The sequence below is a fragment of the Homarus americanus genome, unplaced genomic scaffold, assembly GCF_018991925.1.
Source record: "Homarus americanus isolate GMGI-L3 unplaced genomic scaffold, GMGI_Hamer_2.0 scaffold16125, whole genome shotgun sequence".
Lineage (NCBI taxonomy): Eukaryota > Metazoa > Arthropoda > Malacostraca > Decapoda > Nephropidae > Homarus > Homarus americanus.
In genome coordinates this window covers 1-17,641 of record NW_024711887.1, presented here as the reverse complement: position 1 = coordinate 17,641, position 17,641 = coordinate 1, and the positions used below count along the sequence as shown (strand labels likewise).

The window sequence follows — 17,641 nt, the reverse complement described above, 5'->3', positions numbered from 1 at the left end:
TTGATTGTATTTTCCGTAATTTTCTCCTTAATTGCTTCAAGGTTTTAGTACATATTATGTCGATCTCGGCCTTTTCCGTGGCTCTTTTTGCTATTATATCTACTGCTTCATTAAGACCAATCCCCACATGTGAAGGGACCCATACAAATTGAACATTATGGCCATTTTTCCTTATTGTACTTACTAATTTTCTACATGAACCAATAATGTGTCCAAAGACTGGACTCCCACTGTTCAAAGAATCCAAAGCTGCCCTACTATCAACAAAAAATATGCATCTTTATACCTCTTTACAACATTTTCCAATCCTACTAACATTGCATATAACTCAGCTTGTGTTGATGAAATAAAACTGCTCAACCGAAGTCCAATTTTGATGTCATCATTTCCTTGTTCTGTGTACTGTCTTATAAGGATCCCGCACCCTGCCCTGCCACTTGACATAACTGAACCGTCACAATATACATGCAATGTGTTTATTTTAGGCAAATTACTAATCTTATTCCCATATAAAGCCCTTAACTGTCCTGGTTCATGTAATGATTTCTTCATTGTGAGAGGCACTATGTCTAACTCTACTTCTCGTTCTTCCCAGGGTGGATTCTTACAACTCTTCTGAACAGCTGTACACCAGTCTGCCAGATTACATTTTTTTAATAATATTTACTAATCCATTCATGTATCCTCTCTTGCCTTGCCTGCAGAAGGTCCTTTTATCTTTTAAACCATCATTTATATCTTGTACAAATTTACCCCCACTGTTCCCTCTCATTAATCGAACTGCTGCAACTGTATTAATTTCATTGACCCTCTGTGAAATGCTCTGTAACCCTAGTTCCATTTTCATTATCTCAATCATTGCATTCTTTTGACACCCTAAAATTATTCTCATTGCTTCATTTTGCATGATCTCAAGCTTCCGTAGCCTTCCTTCACCAGTACAAGAGAGGCCAGATGCTGCATAGTCTATAAGTGATCTGATGGTAGAAATATACATCATTCTCAGTATGGGTACCCCAGCACCTTTACCACAACATGCTAGTGCCTTTAAGGGCTGTAATCTTGCTCTACATTGAGTGAGGACATGATATATTTCTGCCTCTTTACTTTCACTAGTAAAGCCAATATACATTCCTAAATATTTATACTTTGACACTTTCTCTACAATTTTTCCATTTAGAAAAACGGATTCAGTTCCTCTTCCTTTACATTCACACTTGGTTTTTTCTTCATTGATAACTAAGCCCATCTTTTGAGAAAGAACACTAAAATTATTTAATGCAATCTGCAAATTTTTTTACAGAGTTTCCTTGAAATAAGATGTCATCTGCATAAATGATGGTTACAACTCCTCTGGGATATTTGTGTGAGGCTATCTTGTTCATTAACACATTAAATAACATTGGACTCAATACTCCCCCTTGGGGAGTGCCTAGTTCAAGCGCTCTTTCCTCAGACAAACATCCCTGATACCATACACAGATTCTCCTTCCATGCAAGTAGTCACCTATCCAGTGTAACAACTTTCCTGATACCCCTAGAGCAGCCAGTTCATTCATAACTACTTCACTGTGAGCTTTATCAAATGCTCCTTGTAAATCCACAAAAACTCTACATCTGTCTGCATCATTTGATAAACATTTTATAACACAGTCTGAAGTACATTTCCCTTCCAAAAAACCAAATAAATTACAAGATAGATTTTCCCCGACAATATATACAAGCCTATTTAATAATACTCTCTCCATCATCTTGGAAAAACAAGATGTTAAATACACTGGCCTGTATCCACCAGTTGCCTTAGGGAAAGGAATAACTATCGCTTTCTTCCATTCTGTTGGTAATCTACCCTCTGCATAGCTCATGTTGAATAAATCTAATGATGGACTATTTTCCATACCAACTAAGCAGTTCAAAATTTCATATGTCACACCATCTTCGCCTGGTGCTGTAGATTTTCCTTTTTTAACAGCATTTAATAACTCATCTTTAGTAATATCTACACATGTTACATCACAAATATTTAGAGCTGATGAAATAAATCTTTTTCTTTCATTTTGCCACTCATCTAATGCTTCTATTGTCCTGTTAGGCAGGGAGGCAACACTTGCTGCTTTAGCCCATTTGTCAACCAGTTTATTAGCTTCTTCCTCTGGATGAGGATGGCTAATAAAATTACTCCTTTTTCCTCTAATTTTGTTAATATCCTTCCATATTTCTTTGAGATTTTTACTCTCCCCAATGTGCTGTGCAAAATCTTGCCAATATTTCTCCCTTGCCTCCTTCCTAGCCTGCCCACATATTTTGGCTATATCCATGAAGATTTCCCTATCTTCTTCTCTTCTACCATTCTTTACCCAATCTTTATGTGCTGCCCTTAACATTTGTGTCCATCCCTTCAACATTTTGTCATTGGTATAGCAGTGTTTCCTAGCCCCATGTCTCTTATCATTTATTTTTTTCTGTGTTGACTAAGTTAAATATCTTTCTATCTCCCCAACTAAGTCATTATAAAAGCTATCCATACAGACTGGTGTATAATTTCTGTACCATTTCTCTATATTTTGAGTAAACACTTGAGTGTCATCCTTGTTTAGTTTCAATCTCTTCCTCCTATATCTCACCTGTCTCTTCCCTAATGGTAATTGAACATATACAACAAAATGGTCACTGACTAGCTCCCTTATTATCTCACATTCTCCCTGGACTCCATGACTGCTTATCATGCAAGCATAGTCTAACCTTCCTCCTTTAATATGAGTCACTTCCTTATTTCCTAACAAGTAAGCATCTGGGTGATCTTGTAAAAATTGCCAAAATTTTATACCATTACTATTAATTCTCCCCATTGTTTCGAGTCTTGGATGTCGAGCATTAAAATCTCCTACAGCCAAAGTTGAGTCCAAAAACATGCAATCTGGTAAGAAGTTGAGGTCAAAACAGCCTCCAGAAATATACAAATTTGCTATGTTCAATTCTCCTTCCTTCAAATATAACTTTATACAGACACTTTCTATTCCTTGTACTCTACTCGGGCTTCCAACTAGTTCTGCTGGTATGGAATTCTTAATGTATGTTGAGACCCCTCTTATACCTTCACCCGAATAGAGATGAAATCCCTTATATCCAGACAGTTTAAGCAGGTCGCCTTTCCTGTCCCCAGTCTCTTGAAGGGTAATTATATCAATATTATTTTTAAGGGTAAAGTAATGTACATCTGTCACTCTATTTTGTAGACCATTAACATTCCAGGACATTATCTTAAGGCTAGCTAGATCCAGGATTAATATTTACACGTTTTATATCCTTTCCAATCAGATTCTTTAAGAAGGCCCAATCCTCCTGCACAGATTCCCATTTCCTCAAAAGTTTTTCTTTATCAGCATCTTTACACTTTACCAACACCTTTTTAAAACTTTCAGTTGTTGCTCCCTGCACTACACAATTCTTTATTTTCCTCTCCTTCCCTTTAATACTTATTTTAAGCACTGAATTTTTCAAAGGCTTGAACTCTTCACTTTCCTCTTTCCCTTTTAATTCTACATTATTCACAGCTTTGTTTTCCCTTTCTTTATTTATCACTGTATCAAGTCTTTTCTCTATCACTTCTATTTTCTGACCTAACTTTTGCAAAAGCTGAAACATCTTAAGCACCTCTTCTCCCAGAATTTCTTGCACAGTTTTATCACTAACCTGGAGGGCTGCACCACTACTCTCACTTGCTACTTGTTTATTACTCTGTTTGTTCCTGGCATCAACAACGCTTCCGGCCGCAAGCGCAGTCCTTATCCTTCTTGAATCTTCATGCCAGGCATTCTCAGGAATCACTGTCTGTGTGTTCTCCTGCTGTCTTGTCACTGTCAGACCACAGCGTACTTCCTCAGTGTTCTCTGAATAATTCCTTTGTTGGTCACTTCTCATACGTGGCCTCATCTCGCATGCAATTGAACTAGCATTGTGAGTTTTACCACAATTACAACAACAAGGCTTCACCTTCTCTCCTGCTTTGATCTTGTCCTTACAGTTGCTAGATTCGTGCCTCTTCCCACAGAATCTACAACGTGGGTCCAGTTGACAGCTCCAGGCCTTATGTCCCCATCTGCAACACTTGAGACACATTATTGGTCCCTCCACATATAGTGCCACCTTCCTATACCCTGCTCCTGTGATGAACACTTTCTCTGGAACCTTTCCTCTCATTAGAGCAATAATCTGGCTTCTCTCTTCGCCCCTTATTAAATGCCTCTTGACCCAAACAAATCTTTCGTCATCCAATAAGTATTCTGGATCTAGTATTACAGGGTACCTGAAGATTATTACCTTTGTAAGTAGTATGTCGCTCTCCTCTGGCAAAACCATCAGTAATCCCTTGTACCCAACAGTTGTCAACATTTCCACAGCCTCCATGGTCCCCACTGTAAGATAAGGCTTGTGTGTGCCTTCTTTCAAAAGAGGCTCAAAGGTGCGATGCTCCCGTCCTAGTTGTACTGCCCATTTAGATTTTTCAAGGAAGGTCATCGGGCATGACTGTGGAAAAATTAATCTCTTCCTGACACGACCAACTTCACCTTGTGTGTGTTCTTGTCTGCTTCCTTCAAATTCCATACTTTGCTCTGTTCTTGATCCATTCTCCACTATCTCCTTTCTGTTATTTCCATTATTATTACCACCCACACACGTTTTTTGTCCTAGATGTTTTTATCTCTTCTCCTCTCTCACTTCTTTGCTTTCACTGTCCTCTTGCCAGCTTGTCTCCCTCATTCTTTTAGAAATTTCTTTCTTATTCACTACCTCTTGTTGTAGCTGTATTTTCTCACTTTCGAACTTCCCTTGTGCTTCATCACTCGTATTAGACTCATCACTACTCAACTCAAGGTCTTCAAGAACTTCGTCCAATACTATCTTTTCTTTACTCTTCCATGTAGAGTTCTTAAGTGAAAATTCACTTTCCATGGGGCAATGTTGACATCCCACAACACCCAGCCAGGAGTGATGGGACCCCGAGCAGTTATTTTCGTAAGGTAAACAGTAAGTTCCCAACACCAAAGTTGCTTGCCGATACTTATCTTATCCTCAGGTCCTTATACACAAGTAGGTGTCTATATATGCTTCAGATAATGTAATAGGCTCGAAAAGATCCCAAATTTGGGAGCTAGCGCTCACAGCTGTGTTTACCGGACCAAAAAAAATGGCCGCTGTAGTGGTAGGTAGACATGAGAGACCGGTGGTTATCACCATTGAAATAACTTATATTACATAAGAATAAAAGCATTTCTATAATCAAGATCCAGGTTTATTTTCATTATATTAGATTACTATTAATTATGACTAAACGGTTGCACAATGAGGGCCATATTATAAAACAGAACATTTATGAACTAAGTTATGCCCTTAAAGACCTTAGTTGAAGCGCAGTCATAACATTGTAACAATAACATTCTCGTTGATTTGCTATATTTGTTCAGATTTAAAGGAATTATGTAAATTAAATCCTCTTAAAGAAAATCCACATTAAGTAATACCACTTTTGACTGCCAATCACGGTAGTCTTAAATGTTACGAAGGACTTGTAAATCTTATTTTAAAACTCTTCTAGACACTGGACAATAAAACCTTTAATGTCTTTCTTGACTGGAACTACAACTCCAAGTATGTTCTAAGTTAATGTTTGTTGGGGTCTTGAACAACTTTGCGACCATAGCTCTGGTTTTCCTTCAAAACGCATAAATCTTTCGCCTTTTACTAAAGATTTCCGTGGGGGGGAACAACTCAATGAGTCTTAATTAATTTTTTCTTAGCCCATTCACATGGGCTCACAAAACTATTTCAAATTAGCTGAAAATAATCATACAATGTCGTAATCAAGTGTATGTGATCTAATGTAGTAAAAAAAAAAATCTATTCACATATACAACGTCCTGGATGGAACAATTATCCCGACTATTACATATCTAAATCAGGTTGGGAGAATACAGATCTGTCATAAAATTAATTTCATGCACTTATTAAAAATTGCTCTAGACTTCAAACAAACCAAGGGTACCTAGGGACAGCACTAGGATCCCGCTTCCTCTATCAAGAAATAAAAAATATTGAAATTGCATTGAAATCTGTAAACCTTTTGAGTTCCCTACTTGAAATATTTGTTCTCTAACCACTTCGGGAGAACGGAGTCCTCCGGAGAGACTCAGGTATTCCAAAATACCGCACAGGGTGTTCATGAAATTTGAATTGGTGAGAGAACACCCTTACTTTGCGTCAACTTAGAGATGTCTGATTACAGATGAAGCGTTCAAGATCCTTTGTGATTGATGTTGAAAGCTTCTATTGTATTTACTGTTAGTGAAATTGTCAATATAAGTCAGGGTAGAATCTACTTTAAGAATGAGGTATCATTGACGTCATCCCTAGAGATGCCAGTAATTGTTAACTGTGGCTGAAGTCACCCCCTTTTCATATATGAACATCACAGAATCTGATGTTCATGGTGAAATTGTTGTAAGGGTGTTAATTAAGAAATTAATTAATTATCCTGAAGGGGACTCTCACGCCACGTATCTCTGAAAATCTAACGGGTGTAACCTAATACTACTTGTCTAACGCTCCGGAACGTTCACCAGGGACTGCCATCTTGAACCTTGAAATCAATTTAATTCTGGTCTTCGATAGCTCAGTCACAGCGAAGTTTGAAAAAAGGATCTTAGGAAAGTAAAATGAGTTCGTAGTCTCATTTTCACGTAGTTGATTGATACGTTTATTGAGATAAAAAAAATTACATCTCAAAGGGATGAAGTGACTTAAGTCATCCGCCACCCCAGTCCAGGAATGTCCCTCTCAGGACTCACATAAATCCCTAATACAGATATATCTTGTATAGTACATAGTTATATTCCAGATGCAAAATTTCTATATTTCTTGAATATTTCATCTACTTTCCTATTTTTAAGCAATTCAATTTCAATTTCAATTGTTTATTCCTTGATAGAGGAAGCGGGATCCTAGTGCTGTCACTAGGTACCCCTGTACAATGACACCAGAATCATCTGGCAAGTGTGAAAAGTATATACAGTATAAATATTATAAAGGGGCTTACTAAAGCCTAAGGAAGGAAGGATGTTCCTTTAACACATAATTAATATTATTTACAAAATATCTGGCCAGTATTGGGAGGATCATCGTGTCTCCGTCAGGGGGTCGTGGAGTGGTGGTCCAGCAGGCGTCACGGAAGCGTTGTGTGTGGGGACATCTTAGGAGGTAGTGGATAAGGGTGCGGCTGTCGGGTCTTCTGCATAACGCACAAGAGCGTTGCTCAGGGGATGTGGGGATACCAATCTCCCAAGCAAAGTCATACCCGATGATGATACGGGCAGCAATCACGTCCCCCTTCCGCGACCCTTTCCCGTAGACGTACGAGAAGTCAGGAAGTTTACGGAGGACATCGTACCATGTGGGCGGGGAGTCCAGGGGGATGGCTGCTTCCCGAGCTTCTCTCTGTTTGCGGCGGATTTGGGTCCTAATCTGTAAGAGTGTTCGAGGAACAACGTAGTCAGGTGTGGCCTTGTTGCAGCCAGTCTTGGCAAGGTCATCTGCTGCCTCATTCCCCAAGATACCGACATGACTAGGTATCCATAGGAATGTCACAGGACGGCCTTCATCCTGAAGTGTGGATGTTAACCCTCGTATTCGGAGGATGAGGTCCTTATTTTCCCCAGATCCAAATGCGATCCCGTCGAGAGCAGACCTGGAATCGCAGCAGACAAGCAAGGGGCAGAAACCATCTGCTTCTTCCTCAGCGAGAAGGGCAGCAAGGAGGGCTATTAGTTCAGCCTGAGTGGAGGATGCCCCGTCAGAAACTCTGAGAGACAGTTTGATAGGCTCAGGGGCATGAGGACGGGAGATGTAGACACCAGCCCCGGCCCTACCTGTAGCGGGGTCAACAGAACCATCAGTGTAGAGGACGACCCTACCTGGGGACCAGTGAGCGATCCTGGAGAGGTGGTATTTGCAGAGAATAACAGGGTTCACCTGGGATTTCGGGAGCGGTCCACCGAGGGCAATCACTTCAGGTTGAAAATCCAGCCAGGGAGAAGGAGACGAACCAACAGCAGGGGTGACAACAATATCAGGCAGGAGGTCGTGTTCCTGAAGGGCTCGGATGAGTGACCCTCGCCACTGTCTTCTAGATGGAGGTCGGTCTCGGACAGCAGTAGTCAAGTTGGTTTGGACATAGTTGCCCCTAGGATCCCGTAGAATGGAAACGGCAGTTTTTAGGTAAAACTCCTGGACACGATCCTGTAAGGGGGAAAGACCAAGTTCGGTATATAGAGAAGTAGAGCGTGTCCACTGAGGAGCCCCAAGGATGATACGAGCAGCTTTCCTCTGGATAACTTCGAGACGGTTGACAGCAGTCCGACTAATGTTGACGAGGGCAGGGGCGGCGTAGTCGACAGAGGAACGGACAAAAGACTTGTACATGGTGAGAAGTACAGGGATGCTGGCACCAAGGGAACCCCTGCACATGGTAGAGAGGGGAGCGAGACGCCGAAAACATATGTCTCGAAGATAGCGGACTTCAGGGATCTGACAACGTGTGCGAGTTACATACACACCCAGGTATTTTGTCTCATTAACCCAGTCCAAGGGCGTTCCTGATAAGAAAAGGGGTGGAGGTACAACACGACCGTGCCACATGGCTTTTGTTTTCGCAGTTGAAAGAAGGAAACCAAGTGAATCACACTCTCTGGAGACCAGATCAAGGGCTTCCTGCATGCTGAGGTAGTCAGGGGCTTGGAGGAGGACATCGTCGGCATATCCTGAGTGGACAACTTCTGTCGGCCACGGGAGTGATGCAATGGAGTGCATGAGAGTGTTAAACAAGGTGGGACTCAGGACTCCACCTTGAGGGGTGCCGAGGTTCATTTCTTGAACAGGAGACATAGAGCCTTCAACGCGAACCCGGGCCTGACGTCCAGTGAGGTAAGAGGCGATCCATTGTAGAAGTCTCCCTTTAACCCCTAACCGTGCAAGTTCAGCTAAAATGAGGGCAGGCTGAGCCGTATCAAAGGCTCCCTTGATATCAAGGAAGACGGAGACGCGGGCAGTCTGATTGCAATAAAAGGAAGCAATGGAGTGTGCTGTGCTGCGATGTTGAATGAAACCATTGAGGGAGTTGTGGAAGCCGCCTATGGTGTGAAGAAGGCGACGATGGAGTATCCTCTCCATCATCTTGCAAACACAGGAGGTAAGACTAATGGGTCGATATTTCCCAGGATCTCCCGGCTTAGGGATGGGGATAATAGTGGCATTTTTCCAGTTGGACGGGAGAACCCCATGTTCATAAGACATATTGTAGAGAGCAAGCAAGGGGCCGTTAGGAATATTAGTACAGGCGTTGAGGACGGAGTAGGTTATCTGATCATCCCCAGGAGAGGTGTCTTTTCTAGAGCGACGAGCACTGTCAAGCTCGAACTGTGTGATGGGATGATCAGTGGGGGCAGGGGAGGTAAGAGCAGCACGAACAACAGGCTCAGACGCATCGATGCGGGCCTGCACTGCCTCCTGCATTGGATCTGGAAGTGCCTCAGGGGAGGAAGCTCGTGCCCAGTCCTCCATTAAAGAGCAGGCAAGGGAGGCGGGGTCAGGGTGGGGAGGAGGCCTCCGTCGAGTACCCCGTATAGCATTAATCCGATTCCATACATAAGAGGGTGACGACTGGAACGATAGAGACCCCGTGAAGGATAGCCAGTCCGCCTCACGTATCCGACGGCGCTCCTGAGTTGCAAAGGAGCACCAATTTTTGAAGTCTTCCCAGTCCTCTGGAGACCGAGACCTCCGTATGGCAGAGTGGAGATCACGGGTTACCTGCCGGAGATGTCTCATGGCAGGGATACGATACCAGTAGTTGGTGGCACTTCTGGGGTGACGGGGAGGGCGTGGAGGGGTAGCGCGATTGACAGAGTCATACACGGCATCAACAAAATCAGCGCTGTAAGAGTCAAGGGACTGAGGGACAACATAGGAATCCGCCCAGGTAGAAAGGTATTGGGTAAAGGAAGGAACAGCATCTTGTGTGAGACGAAGGCGAGGGGATCGATAAGGAGTTGATGTCGGGGCAGAGAAGGAGAGCCTGAGATGGGTAGTAACGGCAAGATGGTCACTATACAGAGCAGGCTCGGTGCAGACGGTAGGATGAAAGGAAGTATGACCGTTCAATAGTAAGCCAACATCAAGGAAACTATGGGGGAGGCGAGTAGGATCGTCAGGACAAAGAAAGCGAACATCATCATCCCCATTAAGAAACTGTGAGAGATGTGATCCATTAAGGGTACATGGAGTGGGATGATCCGGAGTAAGAGTGGGATGGCGGGCATTAAAGTCGCCAAGAACAATAGTGGGAACCCCATCATGGAGGTCGTGAAGAACCTGGGGGTCCAGAGAATCACTCTTGAAATGAACATTGACTACACGAAGGGTCCGGTCACCAAGAGTAAGGGAGACAGAAAGTAATTCAGACGGGGGTCCATGTGAGTCAGGTGAAGGGAGACGAACAGATGGAATGGTGTTACGCACAAGGGTGAGGAGGCCACGAGCCTGCCCACGGTACCGAGGCAGGGTGTAAACAGTATAGCCAGAGAGGCGGAGTGGAGTAACATCGTCTGTGATGGTTTCCTGAAGTAGAGCAACATCTACTTGATGGGAGAGCACAAACTGGGCGAGGTCTGTCCGGCGAGGTCTAAGTCCCTGGATGTTCCATTGTAAGAAGAGGAGGGAACGGCCTCCGGTGTGAGATGAGTCGGAGGGCTAGACAGGGCTCCAGAGGAGGTACCAAATTCTGTTGAGAGAAATGGAGAGGGAGGAGTGGGAGAGCGAGGGATGGATCCTCCATCTCGGGAGATGGAAGGAGGCGGGTCATCAGGGCTTGCAAAGCGCGCCCCTGTTGGGTCAGGGTGTCCAGAATGAGTTGTTGTTGCTTCTGCAATGTCGCAATTGTTTTCACAAACAAGTCGAGTTGGGTTGAGAGAAGGTTGATTTGCTTGGAGTGGCGATCCAGACGGAGAGTGATTGTTTCCATAGAACCAACTTGGTGTACCTGTGCATGAGCTGGAGGTGGCGGCGAGGATTGCCGAGGGCCCGACTGGGCATGTGGTGGTGGTAGCGACGGAGAGGGACGGTGAGGGTTCAGTTGAGTAAGAGGTGGTGGTGCTGGTGAGAGACAGCGGGGGTCCGGGTGGGCAGGAGATGGTGGTGACTGTGTGGCAGGGCCGGCAACGACCTTGTTCCAAGAACGGTAGGGAGAGGGAGGGAGGGGAGAAAGGATGGGTGGTAGGGGTGATGGAGGGGGTGGTAGAGGAGAGGAGATCAATGGGAAATCCTTGGTGGATGGAAGAGGCGGTGGTGGATAGGATTGAGGTTTGGTTGACAGGGGCTTCGTCAGAGACGAGGGCGGTGGTACAAGGTAAGTTTTGCCCGCGGGCAATTGGAGGCGTGGTGACTGCCATGGCAATTGACGCACCGTGGAATAACTGGATTTTGTTCTGAATTTTCGATTTGCATTCCACTGTGTCGTGAGGACCTGCACAGAAACCGCAGGCGACCATCCTCGTGCACTCCCAGGTGCGGTGTTTCCACGATTGGCAACGACCACAGATTTTCGGGGTTCCGATAAATCGGTCGAGAGGACAGTTGTGAATTGGTCCTACATTCACCTTCGGGGGGAGGGGGCCCACCCACCAGCCGATGAGTTCGTTGGATGGACGTTTGGAGACCGGGTTGATGCGGCGTTCCATGTCCAGTAGTTGTGGGAGAAGAGGGCGAAGATCGTCGATAGGGATCTCCCAGGGTACGTGGCGAACCATTACCTTGGTACGACGAGTTTCTGGGGTGATGATGGTGAACTTCAGCATCACCTCCCCCTGGGGAGCAGGAAAGCCCACCTGAGTGAGCAGGCGTACCGTCTCGTCCATTTGTGTGGTGACTATCACGGCTGTGGGACCTCGGCGGAGGCGAAGTGTTGAGTCCTGAAGTGGAGAGCAGTGACGGAAGAACCAGGTCGTCCGTGTGCTCAGAGGCAAGTCCCGAGGGAAGGCGAGACGACGAAGGCGCGACGGGGCAGGGAGACAAAGGGAATCCCCTATGTCCATCGTCGGCGGAGGGTCGGTCATTGAGCCACATGTAGGCTCACTTGGGGACCCTGATGACAGGAGTCCACCCTCTACAGCCCCAGAAGGGGTGCAAGGGGGAGCCGTGGCCCCTGCTGGAGACCCTGACTTCTGAGGTTTCTGCTTCTTCTTTGACGTGTCTTCAAGAAGAAAGTCGTCAGCATCACTGTCACCTACTGCCGCCGTTTCCAACGAACGGGAGCGTTTAACGGCGGGCATAGGGCACGTTGGCAACACTGCAGTCAGGTGGAGTGGTAATGACGTCACACTATCACACTGCGCATGCGCAAACTTGAAAAACTTTGCTCAGAGGGATCGGGTGGTAGGACCAGATGTTTTATCCCCAAAAAATGACAAAGTCCAAAAGTAACAAAAAAATATATGCCACTGTGCTGATATCTGGGTCTTACTCTAGTTGTCTGCACAGGCTGGGATTGGTAGACGCTCTGAATTCGTCAGAAATACGAATTTTAAGGAGCAGTCTCTTACAGCCTTTGTTGACACTACGCACGCATGCGCGTTTCCCATTTTTAAGCATCCATTCTATTTGCTTGGAGACATTATTTATCTGGGCATTTCTATATACATTAAGAAATGGGCATCCCATGTGGCAGGGTATGGGACTTGGATGTTCTACAAACTCTACATTCCATATCCCGTTCACTTCTCTCGGCTCCAAGTTCCTAGTAATATTTATACCCTAATCTTAACCTCATACACACCGAATCTTTCCATCTGCTCCTATCTTTCCTATTTGTAAAATTTGTGTTCATGAGAACATGATAGTAATGTTTCATTGTTTCACTTTTCTCATATATTTCATTCCTTTTGAAATTATCTTCTATTGATTGTATTTTCCGCAATTTGCTCATAATTTTTTCAAAGTTTTAATACATATTATGTCAATCTCGGCCTTTTCCGTGACTCTTTTTGCTGTTATATCTACTGCTTCATTAAGACCAATCCCCACATGTGAAGGGGCCCATACAAATCGAAAACTATGGCCTTTTTTCCTTATTGTATTTAAAATTTTTCTACATAAACCAATAATGTGTTCAAAGACTGAACTCCCGCTGCTCAAAGAATCTAAAGCTGCCCTACTATCAACAAAAAAATATATATCTTTATTCCTCTTTACAACATTTTCTAATCCTACTAACAATGCATATAACTCGGCTTGTGTTGATGATCTAAAATTGCTCGGCCGTTGTCCAATTTTCGTGTCATCAGTACCTTGTTCTGTGTACTGGTTTATAAGGATCCCACACCCTGCCCTGCCACTTGACACAACTGAACCGTCACAATATACATGCAAGGTGTTTATTTTAGGCAAATTACTAATCTTATTCCCATAAACCACTTGCAAGTACAGTATTTTAAGTAAAAGATTGAACTTGAGAAACTTTGGATTGAAATATACTATACTGTTTTATATTACGTTAAAATAATGATATTCTTTCAGTAAAATCCCCAGACAGGTTTACAATTCATTTCGGTAATGGTGGAGCACACGCTTAGCTCCAGATGGATTTTATGAAATTGCACCAAAACTTCTATTTACATGATCATAACACGAAAATGGAAACACTGCGCAGATGAAGATAATGATATGGAGAGAAGTGAGCCGTTTGCTCAACAACAACAGAAGATCGCGGAAAGGTGTTATCACTACCAGAGACACGACCTTCCTCAAACCAAAACTGACGAAAAAACGCTATATACTCCAAGAGGACTCCCGGTGCTCACCTTAACCGCGGAGCCGGGAACATTTCACCAGGGGGAGCGCAGTAGTACTTCCGAGCATCAAGCTCGCTCACCGAAACCACTAACGTTGATGAAGGACCAAAAGGACGACCTGCCGAGGTCCGAGGGCTAGGTGAGAGAACTGTTAGAAAATATGAGGTTCTCCCAAAGGCCGACGCCGAAGTTCAGCGGAGGAACTTGTGGTGAATACTGGAAGCTCAAGGAACCCTTCCAGCGACACGTTGGGATGCCGCAGATACTTGATGCTTTGAAATTAGAGACACTCTTCGTCGATTATGCCAGCTCCGCTAAGGACGCTCTGCGAGGATGCCTGCAAATACAAAATCCCAAAGCATGGTACAATGAAGCACCCACGTGGGGTCCCGGGTTACCTTTCCGGTTCCGGGACCAGGTTTTGGGGTACCCCCGGTATGTTTCCTCTCACTGCATGGTCTTAGTAATAACCACAGCAATGGAGAAATACCGGGTTCCCTGCCCGCCTCCTAAAATATAGTATAGTCAACTCTCATACTTTCACCTCTTAGAAAATTCAAATCTGTGTTCTTTCTTCTATGTAAAAAGGACACTGATTATGTACTCCCCGTTAAGCTGATAAGAACAGATACTACACTTTGATCTTAGCCAAAAGGCATCCTGTTGGTTCCGCTGTCCTTGCTCCACCTGACGTTGATTGACTCTCCTCCTCCTCCTCCACTGTCGGACATGTCTGGCTACTTTGTGGTTGATTAAGCCTCTCTTTGTTGGGGCAGTATTGCACATCACACTGGAATCGAAAATGGCAAACCCTTTGCTCCTCCCTCTTCTGCCTCTTGACGATACATTCGTGATTGCCTGGCCGGGAATTCAGTACAAGATGGCATCCAGAGAAACGCGCATGCGTGCGTAGTGTCAACAAAGGCTGTAAGAGACTGCTCCTTAAAATTCGTATTTCTGACGAATTCAGCGCGTCTACCAATCCCAGCCTGTGCAGACAACTATAGAAAGACCCAGTTATCAGCACAATGGCAGATATTTTTTTGTTACTTTTGGACTTTGTCATTTTTTGGGGATAAAACATCTGGTCCTACCACCCGATCCCTCTGAGCAAAGTTTTTCAAGTTTGCGCATGCGCAATGTGATAGTGTGACGTCATTACCACTCCACCTGACTGCAGTTTTACCAACGTGCCCTATGCCCGCCTTTAAACGCTCCCGTTCGTTGGAAACGGCGGCAGTAGGTGACAGTGATGCTGACGACTTTCTTCTTGAAGACACGTCAAAGAAGAAGCAGAAACCTCAGAAGTCAGGGTCTCCAGCAGGGGCCACGGCTCCCCCTTGCACCCCTTCTGGGGCTATAGAGGGTGGACTCCTGTCATCGGGGTCCCCAAGTGAGCCTACATGTGGCTCAATGACCGACCCTCCGCCGACGATGGACATAGGGGATTCCCTTTGTCTCCCTGCCCCGTCGCGCCTTCGTCGTCTCGCCTTCCCTCGGGACTTGCCTCTGAGCACACGGACGACCTGGTTCTTCCGTCACTGCTCTCCACTTCAGGACTCAACACTTCGCCTCCGCCGAGGTCCCACAGCCGTGATAGTCACCACACAAATGGACGAGACGGTACGCCTGCTCACTCAGGTGGGCTTTCCTGCTCCCCAGGGGGAGGTGATGCTGAAGTTCACCATCATCACCCCAGAAACTCGTCGTACCAAGGTAATGGTTCGCCACGTACCCTGGGAGATCCCTATCGACGATCTTCGCCCTCTTCTCCCACAACTACTGGACATGGAACGCCGCATCAACCCGGTCTCCAAACGTCCATCCAACGAACTCATCGGCTGGTGGGTGGGCCCCCTCCCCCCGAAGGTGAATGTAGGACCAATTCACAACTGTCCTCTCGACCGATTTATCGGAACCCCGAAAATCTGTGGTCGTTGCCAATCGTGGAAACACCGCACCTGGGAGTGCACGAGGATGGTCGCCTGCGGTTTCTGTGCAGGTCCTCACGACACAGTGGAATGCAAATCGAAAATTCAGAACAAAATCCTAGTTATTCCACGGTGCGTCAATTGCCATGGCAGTCACCACGCCTGGAATGCCAATTGCCCACAGCGTCCTGGCACTCGCCCGGGGAAAACTTACCTTGTACCACCGCCCTCGTCTCTGACGAAGCCCCTGTCAACCAAACCTCAATCCTATCCACCACCGCCTCTTCCATCCACCAAGGATTTCCCATTGATCTCCTCTCCTCTACCCCCCCCTCCATCCCCCCTACCACCCATCCTTTCTCCCCTCCCTCCCTCTCCCTACCGTTCTTGGAACAAGGTCGTTGCCGGCCCTGCCACACAGTCACCACCATCTCCTGCCCACCCGGACCCCCGCTGTCTCTCACCAGCACCACCACCTCTTACTCAACTGAACCCTCACCGTCCCTCTCCGTCGCTACCACCACCACATGCCCAGTCGGGCCCTCGGCAATCCTCGCCGCCACCTCCAGCTCATGCACAGGTACACCAAGTTGGTTCTATGGAAACAATCACTCTCCGTCTGGATCGCCAATCCAAGCAAATCAACCTTCTCTCAGCCCAACTCGACTTGTTTGTGAAAACAATTGCGACATTGCAGAAGCAACAACAACTCATTCTGGACACCCCGACCCAACAGGGGCGCATTTTGCAAGCCCTGATGACCCGCCTCCTTCCATCTCCCGAGATGGAGGATCCATCCCTCGCTCTCCCACTCCTCCCTCTCCATTTCTCTCAACAGAATTTGGTACCTCCTCTGGAGCCCTGTCTAGCCCCTCCGACTCATCTCACACCGGAGGCCGTTCCCTCCTCTTCTTACAATGGAACATCCAGGGACTTAGACCTCGCCGGACAGACCTCGCCCAGTTTGTGCTCTCCCATCAAGTAGATGTTGCTCTACTTCAGGAAACCATCACAGACGATGTTACTCCACTCCGCCTCTCTAGCTATACTGTTTACACCCTGCCTCGGTACCGTGGGCAGGCTCGTGGCCTCCTCACCCTTATGCGTAACACCATTCCATCTGTTCGTCTCCCTTCACCTGACTCACATGGACCCCCGTCTGAATTACTTTCTGTCTCCCTTACTCTTGGTGACCGGACCCTTCGTGTAGTCAATGTTCATTTCAAGAGTGATTCTCTGGACCCCCAGGTTCTTCACGACCTCCATGATGGGGTTCCCACTATTGTTCTTGGCGACTTTAATGCCCGCCATCACACTCTTACTCCGGATCATCCCACTCCATGTACCCTTAATGGATCACATCTCTCACAGTTTCTTAATGGGGATGATGATGTTCGCTTTCTTTGTCCTGACGATCCTACTCGCCTCCCCCATAGTTTCCTTGATGTTGGCTTACTATTGAACGGTCATACTTCCTTTCATCCTACCGTCTGCACCGAGCCTGCTCTGTATAGTGACCATCTTGCCGTTACTACCCATCTCAGGCTCTCCTTCTCTGCCCCGACATCAACTCCTTATCGATCCCCTCGCCTTCGTCTCACACAAGATGCTGTTCCTTCCTTTACCCAATACCTTTCTACCTGGGCGGATTTCTATGTTGTCCCTCAGTCCCTTGACTCTTACAGCGCTGATTTTGTTGATGCCGTGTATGACTCTGTCAATCGCGCTACCCCTCCACGCCCTCCCCGTCACCCCAGAAGTGCTACCAACTACTGGTATCGTATCCCTGCCATGAGACATCTCCGGCAGGTAACC

General features: G+C 45.9%; 1 non-coding gene across 1 annotated transcript; it reads left to right on the top strand.

The window, feature by feature from the left end:
• The first annotated feature begins 5,698 nt into the window (after positions 1-5,698).
• On the top strand, positions 5,699-5,814 carry LOC121858945. Its single transcript, XR_006087576.1, has one exon. It is a non-coding gene; the product is annotated as a U5 spliceosomal RNA (small nuclear RNA).
• The last annotated feature ends 11,827 nt before the right edge of the window (positions 5,815-17,641 follow it).